This window comes from Artemia franciscana, chromosome 1 (genome assembly GCF_032884065.1).
Source record: "Artemia franciscana chromosome 1, ASM3288406v1, whole genome shotgun sequence".
Lineage (NCBI taxonomy): Eukaryota > Metazoa > Arthropoda > Branchiopoda > Anostraca > Artemiidae > Artemia > Artemia franciscana.
In genome coordinates, this window is record NC_088863.1 from 40,411,731 (window position 1) to 40,435,727 (window position 23,997).

General features: G+C 35.8%; 1 protein-coding gene across 5 annotated transcripts in view; it reads left to right on the plus strand.

The window, feature by feature from the left end:
- The first annotated feature begins 493 nt into the window (after positions 1–493).
- Positions 494–23,997, plus strand: part of LOC136029582 (potassium voltage-gated channel protein Shal-like) — a 249,845-nt gene continuing 226,341 nt past the window's right edge. For 4 of the 5 annotated variants that reach the window (XR_010618087.1, XM_065708079.1, XM_065708105.1 and 1 more), the window contains exon 1: positions 494–617. The gene's annotated coding sequence lies outside the window, so the exon portion shown is untranslated. The remainder of the gene's footprint in view (positions 618–23,997) is intronic. The other variant, XM_065708087.1, reaches the window with a different exon arrangement.

Below are 23,997 nucleotides of genomic sequence, written 5' to 3' on the forward strand. Positions count from 1 at the left end.
AGGAGTTATTCTTTAGAATAAATGGAACAAAAAATCGAACTAATCTAAAGAGTTGTACCGCAGGGAACTTTAGGCTGGAACAATTCTGCCGAAGTGCTGCAGAAAATTTTGACCCAACTATTTATGTTTTTTTTTATTTGGTAGACAAAAAAAAATATTTGCTGAAAAATTTCAGCAAATAATCGAGAGTAAGAAGCAGACAAATTTCGATTCTTACCTTCTCATGATTGACTTTTTTAGCATAGTCCCCCCCTACCCCTTCCTAGACAAGATTACCGGCTGCCTTCTGAGATTCCCTTCTTTTAAGAAGGTCATCAAGCGCATAGGATGTACTTTCCCTTTTTTCGAAAGCATCATTGCCCTTGCATTTGAGGATGAGTCTTTAAACATATTTCCATGTTTCCGAAGATTTGAACTTGCACAGATGTGTATATTATCATTTGCGACATGAAAGAACAGCGCAAGTCCAATGGAGTATAGAGCTGAGAAACACAAGAATGTTAGAGAGGTCCTAGAAATCAGTTGTTCTTGAACTGCGATCAATAATTGTTTTTTTTATTATTATATGTGAATCCTCCAGATCTTGTGCATGGATTATTTATTTGAGTTTCTAAAATGTAAGTTGACATTTTTTTCCATTGTGTATATTTGTCGAACAGTGACCTTCAAAAAAAAATATAAAACAACATCTGAAACAAACTATACTGCTTCACTGATGGTAAAAGGTGTAATTTTTCTAGCTTCGCCTAATTTTAATAAAGTAAGTGAATTTTAAGCCTAGTGGCGGTAAATCAGAATCCATAAGAGGCATTGCCTTAGCTTTGCCTGTAGTAAAAAGTCATAATGCTTCAATGTCTCATTTTACACAGAGCCACTTCGAACTGAAGAGGTGGTTATAAAGTATTTAGGGAGGGCTCGTTCGATTGTAAATTAGTTCTAGTGCCCATTTCAAGAAATGGGAGTAATCGGAGGGCAACTAGCTCCCTTCCTTTCCTCTCCTAACTTCTGCAGTAGACATTTCGATGAAAATAACAGGAAGATCCAATAAATATACCTCCAGAAAAGGCATGACCAGCGTAGGCCCTGAGGCAAAAGCTCTAAATAACACAGACTAGCAATTATTTAAACAAATGTTTTATAATAGAAAATGGAGGCTTGTGCAATATTTAAGAAACGGCTAAGGGTATTAATTTCAAACTTTCAAGGAATGTTGAGGAAGTTGTGGGAACGGCTAATATTGTTAAGCGGTTGAGTTGAAACTCAAGCAGTTGAACGTCGAGCAGGGTGCTGAACTAAATTTAGAAATGCTAGGTGTATACAGGTTTTAAAAGGCGATTGTGTCATTTGAACAATACTGAAACCCATATATACTTGAAATGTGTGTTTTACAAATATCTATTAAGACAACTGTTTCTACAGAACAAGTTTTTCAAAAAAAGTAAAGAGCTCCATTAAGCCAAAAATGAGCAGAAATAAATTCAAATAATCTTCCAAGCGTAAAACTACCACAAATCACCATCAACAGATAAATAAAGTTCACAACGAACAGAAATTACAACAAATAACCGAGTCAAACTAAAAAAGAGCCAGAATTAACATGACTTGGGCTGACAACTCCAATGCCTGCTCAAGACCAGAACGTAATTTGCACTTTACTGAAAAAAAAAACAACCAAAAACAAATGCCCTTGGGTTGTCAGTTTCATATACATATACTGATATTTATTCCTTAAAGTTATGAACTTTTTTTATTAGAGTAAAAATAAGTAAAAATACTAGAAAATTATTTTGTTTTCAGAAAAGTGCAAATTACGCTCCGGTCTTGAGAAGATATATTGGATGTCAGTCCTACTCATGTTACTTTTTGCTCGTTTTCAGTTTGACTCGGTTATTCATTGTAATTTCTATTCGTTTTGGGTTTCATTTATTTATTGATAGCGATTTGTAGTATTTCTAAGATTGGAAAATTATTTGAATTTATTTCTGCTCATTTTTGGCTTATAGGAGCTCTTTACTTTTCTTTGAAAAACTTATTTTGTAGAAATTTTTTTAAATTAATTTCATTGACAAAGTCTTTTTCATGGGAAAAAAATTATATTATGTGGAAGGGGTTTTTAAATTAATTTCTGTTTATTTTTTATTGACATAGTTTTTTTCATAGGAAAACATTTTTTTTTTATCTTTTTGTTTTTTCTACACGAATCTACAGTTTGGCTTGCTATTTTTATGTTGGAGAAACTTTCTCAACAATTTTTAATGTGGACACAAAATTTAATTTGAATTTATGCACCCTCAAGCTGACCTGAAAAATAAAACGAAATATAATTTCCAAAACATTATATATATGATCTTTGACAACCTGGATAAACTTACACTCTTTTGACTGTTTCAAGTTCAAGTTGAAGTTCAAGTTCTATTTAATTTCATAAAATACCAATAACAAAAACAATATCCCAAAGGGCTAAATGGCCCGTTATTTGGGGAACGACATATAATAAATAAAGAATCATAAAACTTGTCATAAACATACTAACCAACATCTAAATATAAATATATAAGGAAAAGAAATCAACCCACCAGCAGTCCCCACGAAACAGCGACCCTCACATCACCCGACAATAAAATACAAATTAAAATTCTCGCGTCATCGAAGATACAACACCAACAAAACAACAACCCAAAAAAGAAAAAAAATAAATAAACCATAAGAAACAATTAATAAGAAGCCATTTATAAGAAACTTTTCATATGTCTCTTAAAGGAGCCAGGTGTTCGTTACTGCCGGGTCCCAGCGGGAACCAAGTTCAAAGCATACCCCACAGTCACAGCAAGGCCGAAGTCTGAACGAACCGAGGGACTAGCTGGAATCATCACATCCTCCCGGTTACGAACCAAATACAACAATATAAGTTACGAACCATATACAATATAAGTACTTCTACTATTACAGTTCAAATTGTAATAGCAGAAGTACTAATTGTGGCCCCGAAAGTTTTAACTTAACCCCAGTCATTTTAGGGATATTACTGAGGTGTCTTACTGGCAACCATACCCACAGTGCCCTTTGAATTAGTTTCAAAACAACATTTAATTTTCAAGATTGTGGGTCAATTAAATAATTTTGGGGGATTGACAAACCCATTGTCCCAAGAGACATAGTTGCTGGACCGTTCTACAATCCCCAATTTAAATGTATATATAAAAAGTTTTGACTGAATGTTTTTGGAAAATAAATGGGCTTGAGAGAAGGGCTGTTATCCTTTCAATCTCATACACTCTTAAAAGGAGCACTAGAATTTTAATCTCGAGCCGAGTAAGCTCCTTTAAAAGTTTCAACGATATTTTGAGCATAGAGTGGTGCTACTTTTGATATTGCTTACTTGCCCTTTTGAAAACCTGCTTGTATATTTTCTTTCTTTTAATGGACCCCTCCCCAAAACGTTCCATAAATGTTTTACCTTAATTCCCTTAGCGTCATGAGCTACAGTAACTCTAGTGGTAGTATTAATGGTATTGACATAGTACCTTCTGGCTAGTTCAAAATCCACCGCAACTTAACCTTAAAGGTTAAGTTAATTATGTAACTTAACTTATTTATGTAAGCTGTTCTTAATTATGTTAGCTGTAATTATGTAAGCTAACTAACTTAATTATGTAATCTGTTCTTGAGATATTGCTTTGTCATTTTTTTGAAAATCTAAATTCTCATAGTTTGTTTTGATATAGTTAAGAATCTGCATAAATATTCCTTTAAATCTCCACCTTACTGATTTTTCATACTAGCAATAGTTATAGAAGCAATAGTAGCAGTACGGACATAGCACCTCTGGTTTCTTTAACATCCCCCTTAAAACACGCCAAAAGTTTCAACTTAATACCATTTACCCTTCCTGAAGCAATTCTGATGCGTACTCCTGATAACCTGTATGGGCATAGTGGGTTTCGATTCAGTTCCACACAGTTTAAATGCATTCCAAATTTTCTGCCTTATTACCCATAGTTTTAATAGCAACAGTGTAATAGTAGTATTAGAAGTAATGGTAGTCGCCTTAGCTTACGTGGCACTAGCAGTAGTAGAAGTAGTAATAATAGTAGCAGTAGTAGTAGCATGAATAGAAACAGTAGCATTAGGATACAAATATTTCCTTCGCACGCAAATATTGCCTCTTTGATCATCTCGCTTATCATTTCCTGAAAGCTCCAAATTAATATACTCTATCATTCCTAAGTTACGCCTTTTTGAAAAACCGTATATACTTACATATATATATATATATATATATATATATATATATATATATATATATATATATATATATATATATATATATATATATATATATATATATATATATATATATATACAGATCGATTAAAGATAGTATAACGGTCCAACAAATATGTCTCTAGGGATAATGGGTTTGTCAACCCCCCCAAAATTATGTAATTGACCCGTAATCTCAAAAATTAAATGTTGCTTTGAAACTAATTCAAAAGGCACTGTGTATATGGTTGCCAGTAAGACACCTCAGTAACATCTCTAGAACGACTGGGCTTATTAAGTTGAAACTTTCGGGGCCACTGTTGTTACTTCTGCTATTACAATTTGAATCAGTCAACAGAGTGTAAGTTTATCCAGGTTGTCAAAGAGCATTGATACAATGTTTTGGAAATTATATGTCGTTTAATTTTTCAGGTCAGCTTGAGGGTGCATAAATTCAAGTAAAATTTGTATACACATTAAAAATTGTTGAAAAAGTTTCTCCAACATACAAATAGAAAGCCAAACTTTAGATTCGTGTAGAAAAAATCAAAAAGATATAATTTTTTTTCCCATGAAAAAGACTTTGTCAATGAAATTAATTTAAAAAATATTTCTACAAAACAAGTTTTTCAAAGAAAAGTAAAGAGCTCTATTAAGCCAAAAATAAGCAGAAATAAATTCAAATCATCTTCCAATTTTAGAAACACAACAAATCGCTATCAACAAATAAATGGAACCCAAACGAACAGAAATTACAATGAATAACCGAGTCAAACTCAAAACGAGCAAAAAGTAACATGACTAGGGCTGACAACCCCTCTATCTTCTCAAGACCTGAACATGATTTGCAATTTTCCGAAAACAAAATAAATTTCCAATATTTTTACTTATTTTTTACTCTAATAAGTAAAAAAATTCATGACTTTAAAGAATAAATATCAGTATATGTATATCAAACTGACAATCCAAAGGCATTTTTTTCAGTAAAGTGCAAATTATATTCTGGTCTTTATAAGGCATTGGGGTTGTCAGCCCTAGTCATGTAAATTCTGGTTCTTTTTTGTTTGACTCGGTTATTTGTTGTAATTTCTGTTCGTTGTGGGTTTTATTTATTCATTGATGGTGATTTGTGGTAGTTTTACGCTTGGAAGATTACTTGAATTTATTTCTGCTCATTTTTGGCTTAATGGAGTACTTTACTTTCTTTGAAAAACTTGTTCTAAAGCAAAAGTTTTCTTAATAGATATTTGTAAAACACATATTTAAAGTATATATGGGTTTCAGTATAGTTTAAACGACACAATCGCCTTTTAAAACCTGTATGCACATAGTGTTTATAAGTCTATTTCAGCACCTTGCTCGACGTTTCCTGAAAGTTTCTACTCAACCGCTTAACACCACTAGTCTTTCCCACAACTTCCTCAATGTTCCTTTAAAGTTTGAAATTAATACCCTTAGCCGTTCCTTAAATATTGCACAAGCCTCCATTTTCTATGATAAAACAGTTGTTTGAATAATTGCCAGTCTGTGTTATTTAGAGCGTTTGCCTTAGGGCCTACGCTGGTCATGCCTTTTCAGGAGGCATATTTATTGGATCTTCCTGTTATTTTCATCGAGATGTCTACCGCAAAAGTTAATTTTTTAGCGGCGTGTTCCACTCCCCAGGTTTGTCTCCGTTGCGGTGTCCAAGGTCATACGTCAAATACTACTACCCCCTGCACTAATCCAAGTGGCTGTACAGCATATAAGTCGACAAAACATACCTGTAAGTCATTCCAACGTCCTGAGATGAAAAAAGCAAATCGGAAAGCAAAGACACTCCAAGGAATGACTCGAATGCAAGTACTAAGATCGTGTCGTGGAAAATGAACGGAGGTGTTTCTCACAAAATCCCCTTAATTGAAGAATTATGTCGGTGTGGCAATATTCTATGCATCCAAGAACATCTGCCGACAATTAATAGTCTCAGCATGCTCAATTTTTCTGACAATCATACACTTTATTTTGTCTCAGCAAAGTCTTGTCAACTTGGAAAGCCCTCTGGTGGAGTAGCGATCGTATGTACCTCTACAGTGCGCTCCGAGAGTTTTCATACAGCTGAAAATTTTATGGTTATAAGAGTTGGGAATCTGGTGATCGTTAATGTCTACCTCCCCACAAACTACAGCGACGAAGAATGAGATAACCGATTCTCAAAGGTGGTGCGTGCTCTTGCAAAGTGTCTCAAGACCATTATGTTGTCCAAACTGGAATGTGCTACAATCGGAGACTACAACTGTGATATAGCCGACGACTCGTCTCCTCGGTCCCAGCTGATCCCAAGTATATTGGAAAATCGGTATTATTTGCTTCCAAAAGACCATGATTTTACTTTCGTACATACTAGTGGCTCAGTCTCATATATAGACCATTTCGCATGCACATTAAACGTGAGTGGTACAGTTAGCTTGCTAATGGGAAGTCATTCCATCGACCATATCCCCATTGAAAGTGTGTATTATTCCTAAATGTGTTTATTCCTAAGGAAAAAAGTACTGCAGAGTGGTGCAAAATAAAGAATTGGTTAAAGGTCGACTTCCCTCTTTATCAGACAGTGCCCGACAAGACGCTTCAGAGGATCAATGTACCATATTATCTCCTACAAGCCCACTTGCAAAGAAATATCCAGGAAACTAAAATACAGGTCAATGGCTTTTGTACTGAAATCACCCATGCACTACTAACCGCAGGACAGGCTGCTATTCCCGTCAGGGAAATTCGTAAACATAATGAAATCCCTGGGTTCTCAAATTACCAAGAGCTAGTGAAATCGTGTAAATATGTTAAGTTTTGGTTCGTGGCATGGAGGGATGGCGGTAACCCTAAATCCGGTGTTTCAAATTGCCTCCGTATACACACAAAACGTAAATTTGAGAAAGTCCTCAAGCAGTATCGTACAAATGTGAAAAATGAATACCCAGAGAGAATAATCAACGATCCAAATTGTCTATGGAAAGATAGCGTGAAAAATTGCCAAAAAATGCCTAAGTCCATGCCTTGTGACCCAAATGACTTGCGTGCCTACTTTGAGAACGAGTTTAGTGCCCTGGATCCCTGTGTATTAAGGCCATATATCGAGTAACTTGAATCTGCGCTATCGAATTCGAGTCTTCCAGAATTTACTGTTACTGTTTCGGATGTAACTGCAAATGTCCTTAAGATGAAAAAGAAAATTCATGCAGAGCTGACGGTTTGTGTGCAATTCAACCTGTTAATGGTACTCGTCTTTTGTATGAAATGTTAACATTATTGTACCACATTATATTCGTAGCTGGTATTGTACCTGATGTTTTCTGAAGAAGATAACTTACGCCCATCCTGAAAAAAAGGGAAGCCAGCTAACATCTGATCCTCCTATTGCCCAATTACTATGTCGCCAGTTTTACGTAAGCTTTTTGAAATGCTCACATTGTCGAATCTTAAAAACTGTTGCCAAATGCCAAACCACCAGATTCGCTTTACAGTTGGTATTGCGCTGATGCTCTGTCCGCCCTTGCTGCTAATTCTTCTGATTCTGAGGCAATGGGTAACCCATTAGTTATTGGTTCTTTTGATGTAAGCCGGACGTTTGACTCGTCGGTGCATGCGCACATCCTTTTAAAAGCACAATAACCTTAGAGCCCAAATTAAAATACCTTCATGTCCGGCTGAATCCGTTGTTGTACCAGTTCATAAGGGGTTCAGGCAAGGCTCAGTTGTGTCTCCGAGTCTGTATAACAATAGCGTTCTGGCGGCACAAGCCCAGGTAGCATTTGTTTCAAAAGGGATTGACGTTTTGTTGATAACGTATGCTGACGACCTATTTAATTTGAACAGGTCTGCCCATCGACTATTGAAGAATTTTGATGTTTTGAGTAGAGAATATAATAAAGTAGGTTTATCATTTAATGTGTCTAAATCGGCCGTACTGTTCTTCAATGCGGGGTATTATGAGGAAGAAATTTCTTTTGGCGATTCAGCTGTTAAGCCATGTTAGAGCATTACCTACCTTGGTTTACCAATCAGTCGAAGCCTCTACTCCACAAGAACGTTGCTTGTACGACAGATAGAGGTGAAAATCCGGATTGTTTACGGATCAATCGTTGGTAACAGACATTGATTCTGTCGTAAATATCTTGCGTCGCTGTATAATGCCATTGCCCTACCACATGTACTATATATAGCACCTTCTTGGAAATATTTGTCGTCCGCCAAGTGTACAAAAGTAAGAGTTCTGTGTTTTTAATTTGCAAAGTTGCTTTTGAGACTTCCTCCGTGGACGAAGAACTCGTATGTCATACGTAATTACGGAGTGTAGCTAGATCACAGTTGTAGTCACCGATTATAACGCATTCCAGTCTGGACAACATAATGGTCTTGAGGCACTTTGCAAGAGCACGCACTGCCTTTGAGAATCGGTTATCTGATTCTTCGTTGCTGTAGTTTGTGGGGAGGTCGACATTGACTATCACAAGATTCTCAACTCTTGTAACCATAAAATTTTCAGCTGTATGAAGACTCTCGGAGTCAACTGCAGAACTACATACAACCGCTAGTCTACCAGAGGGCCTTCCACGGTGATAAGACTTTGCTGGGACAAAATTAAATGTATGATTGTCTTAAAACTTGAGCAGACTGAGACTATCACTTGTTAACAGATGTTCTTGGATGCATAAAATATTGCCACACCGTTATAATTCTTTAATTAAGGGGATGAGACACACCTCCTTTCATGTTCCATGACACGATCTTAGTACTTGCATTCTGTTCATTCATTGGACCGTTTTGCTTTCCAATTTGCTTTTTCATCTCAGGACATTGGAATGACTGACATGTATGTTTTGTCGAAGTGCATGCTGCACAGCCAATCGGATTTGTGCGGGGGGTAGTAGCATTTGACGTATGGCCTTGGACACCGCAACGGGGACAAACCTGGGGAGTGGAGCACGCCGCTGAAACGTGATCAAATTCCTGGCATTTATAGCATCGTTTTGGAAGGTACACAACCTGAAACGCAGTTTTTCACCTCATCGGCATCATGTGTAGCCGGAATGTTTTTGATCAAGCCTATAAAACTGGGAATTTCACCCTAGCTTCTGCACTTTGCGACTTCTGGTTGATAGAAGAGGCAATTTTGTTTGCCATGTCCTCTGTTTTAACGATAATCCGCCATTCAGATCGGCCTCTTTTCAATTCAACATCATCGACTGACAGGTCTTCTCCACACATACTCGTCGAAAATTACTTTCGTTCCTCTGGCGAGGAAGTGGGGAGAATATTTAATCAAACTTAAAACCTATCACTATCACTATCAGAGAGTTTAGGGGAAGGGGTAGCCTTGCTGTATTTTGTGGTAATTTTCATTGGTTTAAAGTTTGATTTGAATGTTCCTTTTAGTTTAAATTCATTTTAGAATTCATTCATTTTTCATTTTTGGTTCTAAAAATCTTGTCGACTGTCATGATTTTCTTCCTTTTTTTTCTATTGTCGATAGTTGAAGAAAAATACACTCACAGTTCAAAATACGTTTTGTAAAGCTAAATATTCCTAAAAACTTACAAAGGCTTGAAAAGGAAAGTTGGAAGAAGGGGGCCGGGTAGCCCTATTCTTATCTATGGTTGCTCTTCCTTCTTCGTCCTAATTAATTTTGTTATATTATTTTAAGGGTGTTGATTACATGTCAAATAAAAATACACTGTTAAAAATGCAAGCTAAATTTCACGAGTTAGCATGATTTTTGTGAGCGGGAAATTGCATCACTCAATTCAAAATAAGTTTTTGTAAGAGCAATCGGAGATAACCTCAGGAATGGTAATTAATATTTCAGTTAATCTTGAAAAAACCTTTACGGTTACAGCAGTAGCTGGAACCTAGTAAAGAGCGAACAACTGCTCATAATAACCAAAAGTTGTCATGATAAAAATTTACCATTTGATTCTGACTCATGAATGGTAATTACTATTCTAGTTAGTCTTAAAAGTTTTACATTTGTTACATGTCCAAATTCAGATAGAATAACTTTCCACATGGTAGTCAATTGGACAATTTAATTTTTATAAGAGAAACTCAAGCTAGTGCAGTTTGCGCTTTGCTGAAAATTAAATAAAAAAACAAGTTTTTTTAAATGAAAGTAATGAGCAACATTAAAACTTAAAACGAACAGAAATTACACCGTAGGTGAATTAATGGCAATTAATCGGAAGATTTTGAGAAAAAAGGAGCGAGGGAGGAGGCCTAGTTGCCTTGTAATTTTTTGATGACTTAAAAAGACAGCTAGAACTTTTGATTTTTTACGAACGTTTTCATTGATAAAAATATACGTAACTTACGAATTAACTTACGTAACGAACTTCTGTATTCGTATGTTTGTTTTGCGTATATGTGGGGGTTCTTCTCCCGTCGATACATCGCTCTTTACACTAAAGCTTAAATTTTGCCACAATTCCTTAAGAATGACCTCTGAATCACAAAGGCCGTAGAATAAATAACTGAAATTACTAAAAATATTTTAGCGTAAAGAGTGAGGCATTACGAGGAGTTAAACCTCTCATATGCGTAATAATTTTTGTTCGTTTTAAATTTTAATACTGCTCCTTTTTCAGCTGAAAAACTTTTCATATTTATTTTTGCATTTTTTTTTTTAAATAATGCTAGAAAATCCTGCACCCCCTTCATTGAAATTCTCTTCCCCCATGAGGAGTTACTCCATGGAAATATCCTCCCACGTAACCCCCCTCAAATCCCCCCTCCCCCTAGACCAAAAAATTCCCCTGAAAACGTCTATAACTTCCCAGTAACCATTACTATATGTAAACACAGATCACAGTTTGTAACTTGCAGCCCCTCCCACGAAGACTGCGGGGGAGTAAGTCGTCTCCAAAGACATAGCTATTAGATTTTTCGACTATGGTGAATAAAATGCATATCTCAGAATTTTGATCCGGTGACTTTTGGGAAAAAATGAGTGTGGGAGGAGTCTTAGGTGCGCTCCGATTGTTTTGGTCACTTAAAAAGGGCACTAAAACTTTTAATTTCCATTAGAATGAGCCCTCTCGCGACATTCTAGGACCACTCGATACGATCACCCCTGAGGAAAAAAAACAAATAAAAAACAAATAAACAAGCAACCGTGATCTGTCTTCTGGCAAAAAATGCGAAATATCAGAATAATATAATACCTGATAGTGATTTACACTTTACAGAAGTCAATTTGTATTTCGAGCATTGTATCTCTCATTTGTCAGGCAGTTAAAAGAAATCACAATTACAAAATAATGTTACAAAGCTAATCAAGGTTTGCAAGTAAGGTCCACACACACATAAGAAACCACAAATAAGAATGGAGGAACCCCTCTCTCAATTCCTCTATTCTGCTTGGGTATCATTTCTGTCAACTGAAAACGAAAAAAGGGTAAGAAGTGGTGAAAGTTCCTATGCAATTGCTTAAATTGTAATGATGTTAATTCCTGGAGGTCTCTTTTCTATGCCATAACTGTAAAATTGAAACTGTTTTTATTTTATCAAACAGTATGTGGTAACGAACTGTAGTAAGGAGCGACCCGGCTCAATAGTAACCGAAACTCTAACAAATGAAATTGCGATACCAATAGTTACATCAAAAGAATCTTATTTTAATGCTGATTTTAAATATATAAGTTTCATCATGATTAGTTTTGCCCATCTAAGGTTACGAGCCAGAGAAAATATGCCTCATTTTAGAAAATAGGGGGAAACGCCCCCTAAAGTCATACAATGTTAACGAAAATCACACGATCAGATTCAGCGTATCAGAGAACCATATTATAGAAGTTTCAAGCTCTTATCTACAAAAATGTGGAATTTCGCATTTTTTGCCAGAAGACAGATCAAAGGTGCGTGTTTATTTGTTTTTTTTTTGTTTTTTTGTTTGTTTGTTTTTTTCCTCAGGAGTGATCGTATCGAGTGGTTCTAGAATGTCGCGAGAGGGCTCATTCTAATGGAAATTAAAAGTTTTAGTGCCCTTTTTAAGTGACCAAAACAATCGGAGGCTACCTAGGCCCCCTCCCGCGCTCATTTTTTCCCAAAAGTCACCGGATCAAAATTATGATATATGCATTATATTCACCATAGTTAAAAAATCTGGTAACTATGTCTTTGGAGACGACTTACTCCCCCGCAGTCCTCGTGGGAGGGGATGCAAGTTACAAACTGTGACCTGTGTTTACATATAGTAATGGTTACTGGGAAGTGTACAGAGGTCAGGGGGATTTTTTTGGTTTAGAGGGGAGATTTGAGGGGGTATTTACGTAAGAGGATATTTCCATGGATGGACTTCTCATGGGGGACGAGAATTACAATGAAGGGGGCGCAGGGTTTTCTAGCATATTTAAAAAAAATGTGAAAAAATAAATATGAAAAGTTCATTCTACTGAAAGTAAGAAGCAGCATTAAAACTTAAAACGAACAAAAATTATTACGCACATGAGGGGTTTACCTCTTCGTAATGCCTCACTCTCTACGCTAAAATATTCTTAGTAATTTCAGTTATTTATTCTACGCCCTTTGTGATTCAGAGGTCATTCTTAAGAAATTGGGACAAAATTTAAGCTTTAGTGTAAAGAGCGATGTATCGACAAGGAGTGGACCCCCTCATATACGCAATAAAAACATACGAATATAAAGGTTCGTTACGTTAGTTAATTCGTAAGTTACGTATATTTTTACCAATGAAAACGTTCGTAAAAAATCAAAAGTTCTATTTGCCTTTTTAAGTGATCAAAACATTGGAGGGCAACTAGATCTCCTCCCTCGCTCCTTTGCTCTCATAATCTTCTGATTAATTACAATTAATTAATATGCAAATTTCGTTTTAATCATTTATGTGTGGAGAGCCAAGATCAAAACATTCATTAATTCAAAAACGTCCAGAAATTATAAAAAAACAAGTTTTTTTTAAGTAAAAGTAAGGAGCAACATTAAAACTTAAAACAAACAGAAATTACTCCGTATATGAAAGGGGCTTTTCCTCCTCAACGCCCCGCTCTTTACGCTAGAGTTTCTTACTGTTTAAGAAGTAGAGTTAAGAGAAAGAGTCAAACTTTAGCGTAATGAGCGAGGCGTTAAGGAGGAAAAGCCCCTTTCACATACGGAGTATTTTCTGTTCGTTTCAAGTTTTAATGCTGCTCCTTACTTTCATTTTAAAAAACTTGTTTTCTTATTTAATTTTCAGCAAAGCACAAACTGCACTGGCTTGAGCTTCTTTTATAAAAACTAAATTGTCCAATTGACTACCATGTAGAAAGTTTATCTATCTGAATTTGGACATGTAACAAATAAAACACAGTCACAATTACATCTACTTCAATATATCTATTTCTATATGGTTTTTAAAATGTTTTTGGTCCATCAAAGCTGAATTTTGAATATGAGTAAACACACTCCTCCTGATCCAATAAACATCAGCTTAAAGAATAACAGACGCTTGTATTTTTTTCTTTTTATTAGTTAAAAAATGATTCTGGAATCACTTTTGGATCTTAACTTTTAATTTGGATCTAAGATTTACCTTCAGAATATACAAAATTTTATAAAGAGCGTCAAAAACCTATTCTACAAGTGTGAATAGCAAAAATGCTTATTAGACATTTCTATAGTCCAGATCAGACTAAAAGTGAAAAAGGAGAACTACTTTTATCAGCAAAAAACAAAAAAAACAAACAAAAAAAAAAACAAAAAACAGATGTTTCGAAATATAAGCATCAATATTTCCAGTCCCTTTAGTTTTACAAATTGTCACTGTCTTTTACAGATTTTCTGTGATTTAAAACAAGAAGTTACTAGGTAAATTTGAATGATAAGCTTCTGTTGTTTGATACTGCACTTGGAATAAGTATTTCCTCAGGATAAAGCTCAGATTAGATTACTTCCTCAAGACTTGCAGCTAAATAGAAAGTGTTTCCGAGGAGTTTCCTATTTTGAGTCCCCTCTAGTTTTCCTGTTTTGACCCACAATGGGAATTTTATAATAGGACTCAGGCAAATAAGGAAATACTAAGATAATGGTAATAATGAATAGAAACAATCAAGTTAGAAAGAAATGAGGCATGTTTTTAAATTAAGATGGCCTTTTTGGGAGCCATAAAACTTGCAGTAAATCAAAATGTCATCGCTCTTAATGAGGTCATCAAGATAGAGCTTGGAGTTGGAAATCTGGAGTTAGAACATTAAAGTAATTAACAATAGAATTATTAAAAAGGTTTAGTTTCGTAAAGAAACTGTAGCATCTTTTACCGAAAAAAATAATTAGCTTTTTTTAACAGTAAAATATATCTTTAGAATATTTCGAATCAAAGGATTTTTTGCAGTATCTTATACAGTATGTACAATAAAACAAATTTTAATGGACAATCCATGTGCTGAGAATGTTATTTCAAAGTTTGGGTTTTTCCTTTTTAATTTTACATGAAAACACTAAAAAACCATGTCCATAGAATACCCCAAATAGAAAAAAAATGTTTTTAAGTAACTTTTGGCACTCATCACGAGAGAGGGTTTGAACAAAATGACTCTAAAATAAGTAGTTGAGCTGTAAAAACGGTCAATAGGTTTAAAAATGATAAAAATGTCCCCAAGAGAAGTAAAAAATTTAACAAGCTTTTGGTTTCTCTTCACATTTAATGTTTCAAAATAGAGTTTTTTCCAAGAAGCACAACATGAATTTCATTTCTAGTCTTTACTTACTGATTCATTTATAAATTTTTAAATCGAGTTGTTTCCTACATTTTTTTTAGGTTTAAATTAGATTTAAAAGTTTTTCCATAAGCCACAAACACAAATTTAAAACGAAAAATAAGTTGGCTTAAAGAACAAAAACTAAAGCGAATTAAGATACTTAAAATGAACACAAATTTTTATGAACAACATGTACGAACTTAAAACTAACATAAATTGTCATAATTTAATGCACTAATGATTTTGTCTCTAATCCAGACAAAAATAAGTTATTTGCACTACAAGCTCCCATGGGACTCATGAGTAGCAAGATAAATTAGATGACGCTATGTGCCTGCCATGTTGTCAAAATGGTCAGTCTCTAATATCTCAGGGATCTCTTCAGGTTTAACGTAGAATCTTTCAGCGAATCTTGAAGACAAGGAAGGGGCAAGTGAAAGTTGAACTTAGGGTTGAGTTGAGACAAACAGTCAAACTGAATATCTCAAAATTTTAAAAGAATGACTTTTGAGAAAAAAGGCGCGGGACAGGGGCTATTTGCTCTCCAATCTTTATCGCCACTTAAAAAGGGCACTAGAACTCTTAGTTTCGGTTAAATGAGCCCTCTCTCGATATTCTAGGACCATTGGTTCAATTCGATCATCTTTGGAAAAAAACGCGCATCCGTGATCTTTTTCTGATAAAAAATACAAAATTCCAAATTTTTAAGAACAGGGAGCTTGAAATCTCAACAGTAAAAAGATCGCATGTATTCTCTAATATGCTGAATCTGATAGTGTGATTTTCATTAAGATTCCTTGACTTTTAGGGGGCATTTTTACCATTTCTCGAAAATCAGGTAAATTTCCTGAGGCTTGATAAATCTTATATATTTGGAATCATCATAATAATCCTATTCTATTGATATGTTTATTGATACAAAATTGCATTTTTTCAAGTTTTAGTTACTATTGATTCGTGGCATTCCTTACTTACAGTTTGTTATCACAAACTATTTGATTAATAAGAAATAAACTTACGAAAAACAAGTTTTTCAAAGAAATGTGAAGAGCTATATTAAAGTCAAGACGAGCAGAAACAAATTCCTATGATATTTCTAACTCAAAACGACCAGGAATTACTATTAATGAATAAATGAAATCCAAAACGAACAGAACTTAAATAAACAATCATACCAAGCAAATAAATGAATTAGTAAATCCAAAAACAAGTAAAACTTGAGTTGAATATTCAAACTTTACTTAAAACGAAGAAAAATAGCTACAAACAGGAGTTTGGCAACTGCCTCCTTCCCCTCCCATAACTCTAAAAGTCTAAAGTTTACTGCGTATATTGTGTTTTATTGAAACATACATGTGTCTTGGACAGTCACTGGAAAGAACTAGTAAGTTTAAATTGAAAAATTGATATACATTATGTTAATTACTGGTTTTAGGAGGGATGGGGAGGGGGCTTGTAGCCCTACTATCACTTTCGACTCTCGAAAAAGGCAGTAAGACTTTTGATCTCCAATTAATTGAGCTTCCTACATAGTCTGTACGACCACCCCTTCCATAAGAACCTTATATCTTAACAATAAGCAAGTTGCATAACTTACAGCCCTTGCCCTGTAATGGCTCTCTGAGATCAATTTTTACTTTTAAAATGAGCACTAGAGGTCTGGTGTTTCAATCGAACGAGTTCTCCCTTAAGTTTACATGACTATCCATTTAAAAGAAAACCTTATATGTTAACGATGAGCAGCTAGCATAACTTGTAGCCCTTGTTCCGGGAGCGGGAGCCGGGGTTGTCAGACCAAGAACCATAATCATTTGACTTTGGAAAAATTACTATCTAAAAATTTTGACAAGAAACATTTGGGGAGAAAAAGTGTGAGTGGGGCTGTTTCTCCTCCGATCACCTTTGGCTTTTTCAAAGAGAACTAAAGCTTTCAATTTTGATTCGAATAAGCTTCCTCCAAGTTTTATATGACCACCCCTTCCATACAAACCTTATATGTTATCAAAGGGCAATATGCATAACTTACAACCCTTGCCCACGGGTTGAGGGGGATATGATAAGTTCCGGAGGCATTTTTTATCCTTGGACATTTTTTAACAAAATAGCTACCTCGAAATAATGATTAGATGGATTTGGAGAAAATAAAGTATGGAGAAGGGGCAAGCTCCACTCTGATCACTTTCGACGCTTAAAAAAGGCACTAGGACATCTGATTTCCAATCGAAGGAGCCACCTTGGAAGTTTACACCACCTTTCCTTCCATATGAAATCCCTCTGGGAAAAAATGAATGAATAAAAAATAAAATATTTAAGCCTTAGGACTCTTTACAATAGGCAATGCTATAGCCCTGCCTCTGCTAATATCTCGGAAAGTGAAGTTGTGCACTGGATCGCTCCTCTCACTACCCAACATCACATCGTTACTTTTGCTTATTCCTAGTCCAAACGACTTAATTTTCTCAACATTATTTCCCAAGCCTATTCTTACACCTTAAACTGTCAAATCCACCAACAATTCATTCCTTTTGCTAGAATTTTCATCTAGGACCCTAAAATCATCAGCATAATAATAATAATAATAATAATTTATTCCTCACGCCTCTCAAAACAAAATTTCCACATAACTGACATCTTATTAAAAGAAAGATGTTGTGGTAGGGCGTAAAGCGGATTGACCGCGACACGATTGCCATTTAAGATTTTAAACGTCCTACGTTTAAAATCACGTCCTACGTTTAAACGTCCATTAAGATTTCAACGTCCTACGTTGAAAGTCTCGAGATATGGTATGTTAATGTTTAGGCTGTTGGAGAAGGCTTCCAGTAAATTCATCTTTTGGACTGGGAATGGTAGTTTGTTCTAGATCCTGACGACCCGGGGTATGAGCGAATGATGGTAAGAATTAGATCTTGCAATCTTCATCTTCACAGGCTCCTATTCAGACCGTGTGATATTGTGTTGCTTTGGGTAGTTATTTGAACAAGCTTGTCTTTTACGTTCCCAAAATTTCCGTGAACTATCTTGAAGAGGGTTTTTAAGTCTAAGACCGCTCTTCTTGTCTCAAGTTTATTGAGAGTGAGCCTTCTTAGAGCTTTGTCATACGGAAGGTTTCTGAATCCTTTAAGTCCTTTTACAAAGCGTTTCTGGACTCTTTCTATTCTGTCAATACCCTTTTTGAGATATGACGACCAGATGACAGTGGCGTATTCAAGCTGTGGCCTGACGTAGCTTGTGTATGCTGAGATCTTTGAGTGAATGTCAAGGTATCGTAGGGACTGAGTGAGTAGCCAGAAAGTATTTGATGCCTTACGCACAACTAGACGGATATACTTTTCTGGTTTGAGGTATAAGCTGAGAATTACACCTAGGTCTTTTTCGCAGGTAGATTTTGTCAGGTGGATACCTTTCATTTTGTATGAGTACTTCAGATTTTGGTGCCCAAGATGGACGACAGATTATTTTGCCACATTTGGTGAAAGTTGCAATTCTTCGAGCTTCTCTGTCAGGTCGTTCAAGTCATTTTGGATTAGTGACGATGCACTAGCTTTTCCCAGGAGCTTTGTATCGTCTGCAAACCGGCTGAAGTCGGCTAGGGAAATGGTATTTATGCAAATGTCTATGTACATGACGAACAAGACTGGGCTGAGAACACTACCTTGTGGGACACCACTAGTTGCACCTATCCATGTGGATAGTGTATCTGCAACCTTGACTGCTATTTTCCTGTCATTCAAGAGAACCAATGCTGACAGCCAATTTTTTAGCTGCCCCTTGATTTCATAGACTTCTAGGCAGTGGATGAGTTTTCGCAAGGATATTCGGTCGAAGGCCTTAAGTATATCGATTAGGATAATATCTATTGGATCCCACGGTCCAGGGCAGATTGGATGTAGTCGTGTATCACTTCTAGTTGGAAAATAGTAGAATGATTTTTACGGAAGCCATGCTGATGACCTGAGATGAGGTTCTTCAATTCGAGGTGTTATTCGAGTTTAACTTTTCTACTATGACCCTTTCCATGATTTTCAGGAATGGTGAAGTAAGGCTGATCGGGCGATAATTCTCCGGGTCACTCCGTTTACCTTTTCCTTTGAAAATAGGTCTTATATGGGATAGCTTCCAGGAAGTAGGAAACTTGCATTGCTCGAATGAGATTTGGAAAAGTATTACCAGAGGTTCACATAGCTAGTCTCTCAGTTTTTTGAGGATAAGGGACGGTATGCCATCAGGATTGAGTACTTTTGACGCTTTTTTGCCCTTCATTGAACTTTGAACACTTCCTGGCGTGAAGCCAATGCTGTGGAGCTCACTTCCTAGGTGTGAGTCTTGGAGTTAAGGTAAACAGCCATCGTCAACAGTGAACGTGCTGGCGAAGAAATCTACAAGAGCATTCGCCTTCTGCATGCGTGTCAAATCAGGGTTAATGTATATATTTTTTCGTGTTTCATGATTGCTGGATGTCATGAGTGCTGGAGCTCCCCTCACTATTTGTTGGCGCCTTTTAAGGCTATTTGGGCTTTTGCGTTTTGATTTGACCAGCAGTAGTTTCGGTTTTCCTCCAAGGGGAACTTTACCGATACAACCTGTTTCCAGGATTTCGGTTTCGGTAAAGCGAGCTCCAAGGTTGTGGTCATCACAAAGCCTAACAATTTTTTGGTGTCCATACCACCATCATTCTCTGGCAGCCCTGCAATAACGAAGTTGAAACGTAAACTTAGCATAACCTAAGTGTAGGAGAGTTTTATTTCCCCATTTGGTTCCTTTCTCTCCAGTAATCTTTGTTATACTCCTTAGGACAAACTCCACTAAAACGATCCATATAAACGGAGATGGAATGCAAACCTACTTCACTCTTGATTCAATACGAAACCAGTTACTAACCTCATTTCCCACCTTAACAGTAGCTAGTAGGCGACAGTAGGTTCTTCTCATATACAGCAATAAACACTTTAATCTATTTATGTGCTATACAATACATGTATACATCCTTCACTTAATCTCTTCAATCATAACTAATTATTAAAAGGGTATGATAACTCATGGAATTAAAAAGGGTTGATGAATTTAAATACCTTGGTGTTATTTTAGATGAAAATTTGTCGTTTCATAAACATGTGAAAATACTATCATTAAAAATTTCCCAAAATATTGGTATTCTATAACGTCTTCGTTATTTTTTTCCTAAAAATATTCTAAAAACAATTTATTATTCTTTGGTTCACCCATATTTTCTTTATTGTATTTCTGTTTGGGCTTCTCCTTTTCCATCTGTATTTAAGTCTCTCCAAACACTCCAGAATAAAGCAATGAGAATTCTTTTTAATGTTGAGCATGGATCTTCAGTTAGACACTTATTTGGGAATTCAGGAATATATTCTTTGCATCAACTTCATGCAATTTCTATTTCTAATATTTGTCATGACTGTTTCTACAATAGTTTACCTTCAAATTTCTATGGTGTTTTTTCAACTAATTTCCAATTTCATAATTATCCAACTACTCATCGTTCAGATTTTTCGTGTGAATTTCGCCCTACGCCAGGAGCGGGTTTCAGCATCCATCATACTGGGTCAAAAATTTGGAACTCAATTCCAGTATCAGTACGAGAATGTAGCAATAAGCCAGAGTTTTAAAAACTATTAAAAAAAAAAAATTAGCGACGCAGTGATAAAAGTATTTTTTTCAGAAATAATGAACTTACTATTTATTAAAGAAATGCAAAACATAATCGCAAAGTTGAAATTTGTCAAAGTTCTTGGGTGCAAAGATTAGAGGTATGACGGATTTATATGTAAGTTATGACGGGTTTTCAAATATTTAAATAAATAAAAAATAATTAGGTGATTTTTGTTTAATCCATTGTGGGAATTTTTTTTTGTTTATTTTTTGTGTATTCTTGTTGATGCTGTAGGCTTGTATTTGCTTTGGCTTGATTTATTTTTATTTTTATTGTATCACAGCTAAAGTATGGAACACAGTCAGTGCTAATTTTTATTTTCGTAGTGTAAGTAACATTGTAATATTGTCAGTGCTAAAGTATGCCACCAGGCATGTGCTCTGGTTTGTCATATTTATTTATGTGATTGTAGCAAATAAAAAATTATCTATCTATCTATCTATCTATCTATCATGCACTCCAGAACCCTTAACTAGCAGGAAGAAAAACAGTGAGGGGTCGTGGAGCCCTACCTTTTAATAACTCGAAAAAAATACAGCTTTGGATGTATCTTAATTTTGCTTGCAGTATATTTAGATATATAAGTTAAAAATAATAAAATTCAAAAATCATTCAACCATTCGCATTTGGGGCTTAAGAATTTGGCATATTCAGTTGTGTCAAATACACACAGTATTTTTGGCACAAACTGAAGGTGTATTTGTATTTTCTGTCCTTACGTAGAGGGCAAATGATGCACAGACCATTCCGGTCATTGAAACCTGAAGAAGATGTATGGGGGACATTCTCAGCTGAAAATTATGTAATGTTGTTAATCAAATAATGCATTGCTTTTGGGATCATTTGGAAGATTGCTCTGATCCTAAGTTGCGGATTCATGCATCGTTCTAGCTCTATCAGCGTTTTTCTTCGGGTCATGTCTTTTTCTAGGGATGTTGAGTAGCTCAGAATGACATTGGTTGTTATTTCAGCTATTGTCCATGATCAAGTGTCACACCTCCTTGGATCTTCTTCTCGTACGGCAGCTAGTTGTGTAAGTTGAACACTTTTGGTGTGGAAATTCCACTACCCTTTTTGTTGCATTTTACGTCATGATGATCTCTGGTTTACTACTCTCGTGACCAATTACCTGCTAAAAAGTGGATCGATAAAACAAGAATGACTGCCTTTTTAGGAACATACGACACAAGGTTCAGATGATCTGTCAATCCGAAGACGGATAAATTGGGCTCCCTTGTACGACTTGCAAGGACAGAGAGTGGGATTTCTCTTTCGTCCTTTTTCTCCATGCCTCTGCTAGTCATTCTCAGGGGTCTGAGAGTTTCAATTAGCCTTATGGAAGTGAGCCAGTTGTCGGCTGTGTCGTCATGGTTCGAGCCCTTTAAGTGCTCAACAAGGGTCATGAAGTTCGTGTTTGAACTAAAACATTATGGTTTTCAACAACAGGCTTTTCCTTTCCAGTGCAGACAAAGACGTTCGATAGATAAAATTTCTTCGAGACTTGATAGACATTAAAACTTGATTCCATACTTGTTTGCTTTAAAACAAATGTATATCTTCAGTTTCAACCGTCTTCTAAAGCAACTAGAATTACATCAATTGTAAAATACTCGCCTAGTGGGTAATTTCCTTTGCAGTTTGCGATGAAGAGATCAAAAATCTCTTTGATGGGAGCCCGAGGCCCACCTCTTTTGTGTCACGTTTGCCTATCATCAAACCAAAGAAAATTTTCCAGATACTGGAATTACTTCAGGCTCGTCATTACATGAATAAAGTCCCACCCAGTTCCATCACCTGCAAAGAGAACTTTGCAATTTTCACTACCCAACTTGAGTGCTCAAGAGAGATCCATAAGGCCTAAGAAGAATCACATCTCTTTGATGTTGACTGTTTTGAAGTATATTTTCTTATCTACAACGCAGAAGTTATAATGTATGCGGTACTCGTCAATCTTGGCATTAGTGAGAATAATGAGCTTCTCAAGGATTACGGCTGTGATAAAAAGGTCCCCAAAAACAAGAAAAACACAATAGGGTGATTGAAAGACAGTGTGGTCTGCGTCGCTATTTATGACGAGAAGGTCCCATGTCTTTCCAGGGAATTTTAGGTCTTTATTCATTCGTGTATCCTTTGAGAACGGAATAGTGGATAACAAGTTTACAGGCTGTCGTGCTGCTTTGAGGTGGATCAGAGTTATTCCAATTATCTTGCTTGTGTTTGCCAATGAAGACGGACCTGTTAGCTTTTTTCTGCAGCTACTTTTGTCAAATAAGAAAGAGGAATATTTTGCTTGTCGTTATCTGATTCTGTTATCAGTGACTGCCTGTTCATTGCTTGTACTGCCTAAAGAAATGTCATCACTGACGTCAACAACATTGTCGACGAAGTCCAGATTGTTCTTGTCACCTTACTTTTTATTAGTTATTGGTCTTTGTGTTGTAGAATATTGAACACATCCTCCTCTATAAGAAGTCTTTGGCTTGTTCGTAGTGTTGCTTCGGTTTATCAGTTGCTTTATAAAAGCATATTCTAGCATTAAATGATCTTAGAACCTCTGAAAAGCGAAGAAATCGGAACTATACAGAGAAATTAACTAAAAAGGTCCAGTAAAGACCAAAATCTTTTTCCTTCGAATGTTAGACACTTAAATAAGTTCAAACGAAAGTAAATGTTCTCTAAAGAGCTCGTAAAACTAAATTTTACTTCTCTGCTAAACAACAAAAAATTTACACAAACCGCAGCGTGGGGTCTGTCGAACCCCAGAGCCCTGTATCAATACACTTATTAGTGATTTCCAGATGTTCTTTTTCTGAGGTTTACAATACACCAATCTGAAGAATACACAAGATATCAATCTCTTAGCATAACCCAGTGGTATAAGATGGACATAAAATGTCCATCTTGGTATGATAACAATATTATAATGATAACAAAATTATTAATTTTGGAGAGAGAATTGGGTTGATATGTCCTCTCCCCTTTTTAAAACCACACTATTCTTCTCTTAAATGCTTATCTACAGCATTTCTAAGTCTAAGAAGTATCTTCATCATAAGTAAGTTACTCCCTACAGAAACCAAGCTAATGTCTTCATAATAAAAACACTCACTCTTATCACCTTTTTTCATTGAGGGGCTTAAGTAAGATTTCTCTAGAATTGCTAGGTTTTTCACTTTTTCAAAAACCATGTCCTTTCTGGATTCGACCAAATTCCTGCCAAATCAATTTCAAAAATTCTTCCGTCAACTATTACACCACTGTCCCACTTGGTTAACCAGTCATTCCCTCAGCGTCTCAAATTGGCACGAGTTGTAGCACTATTTAAAGGAG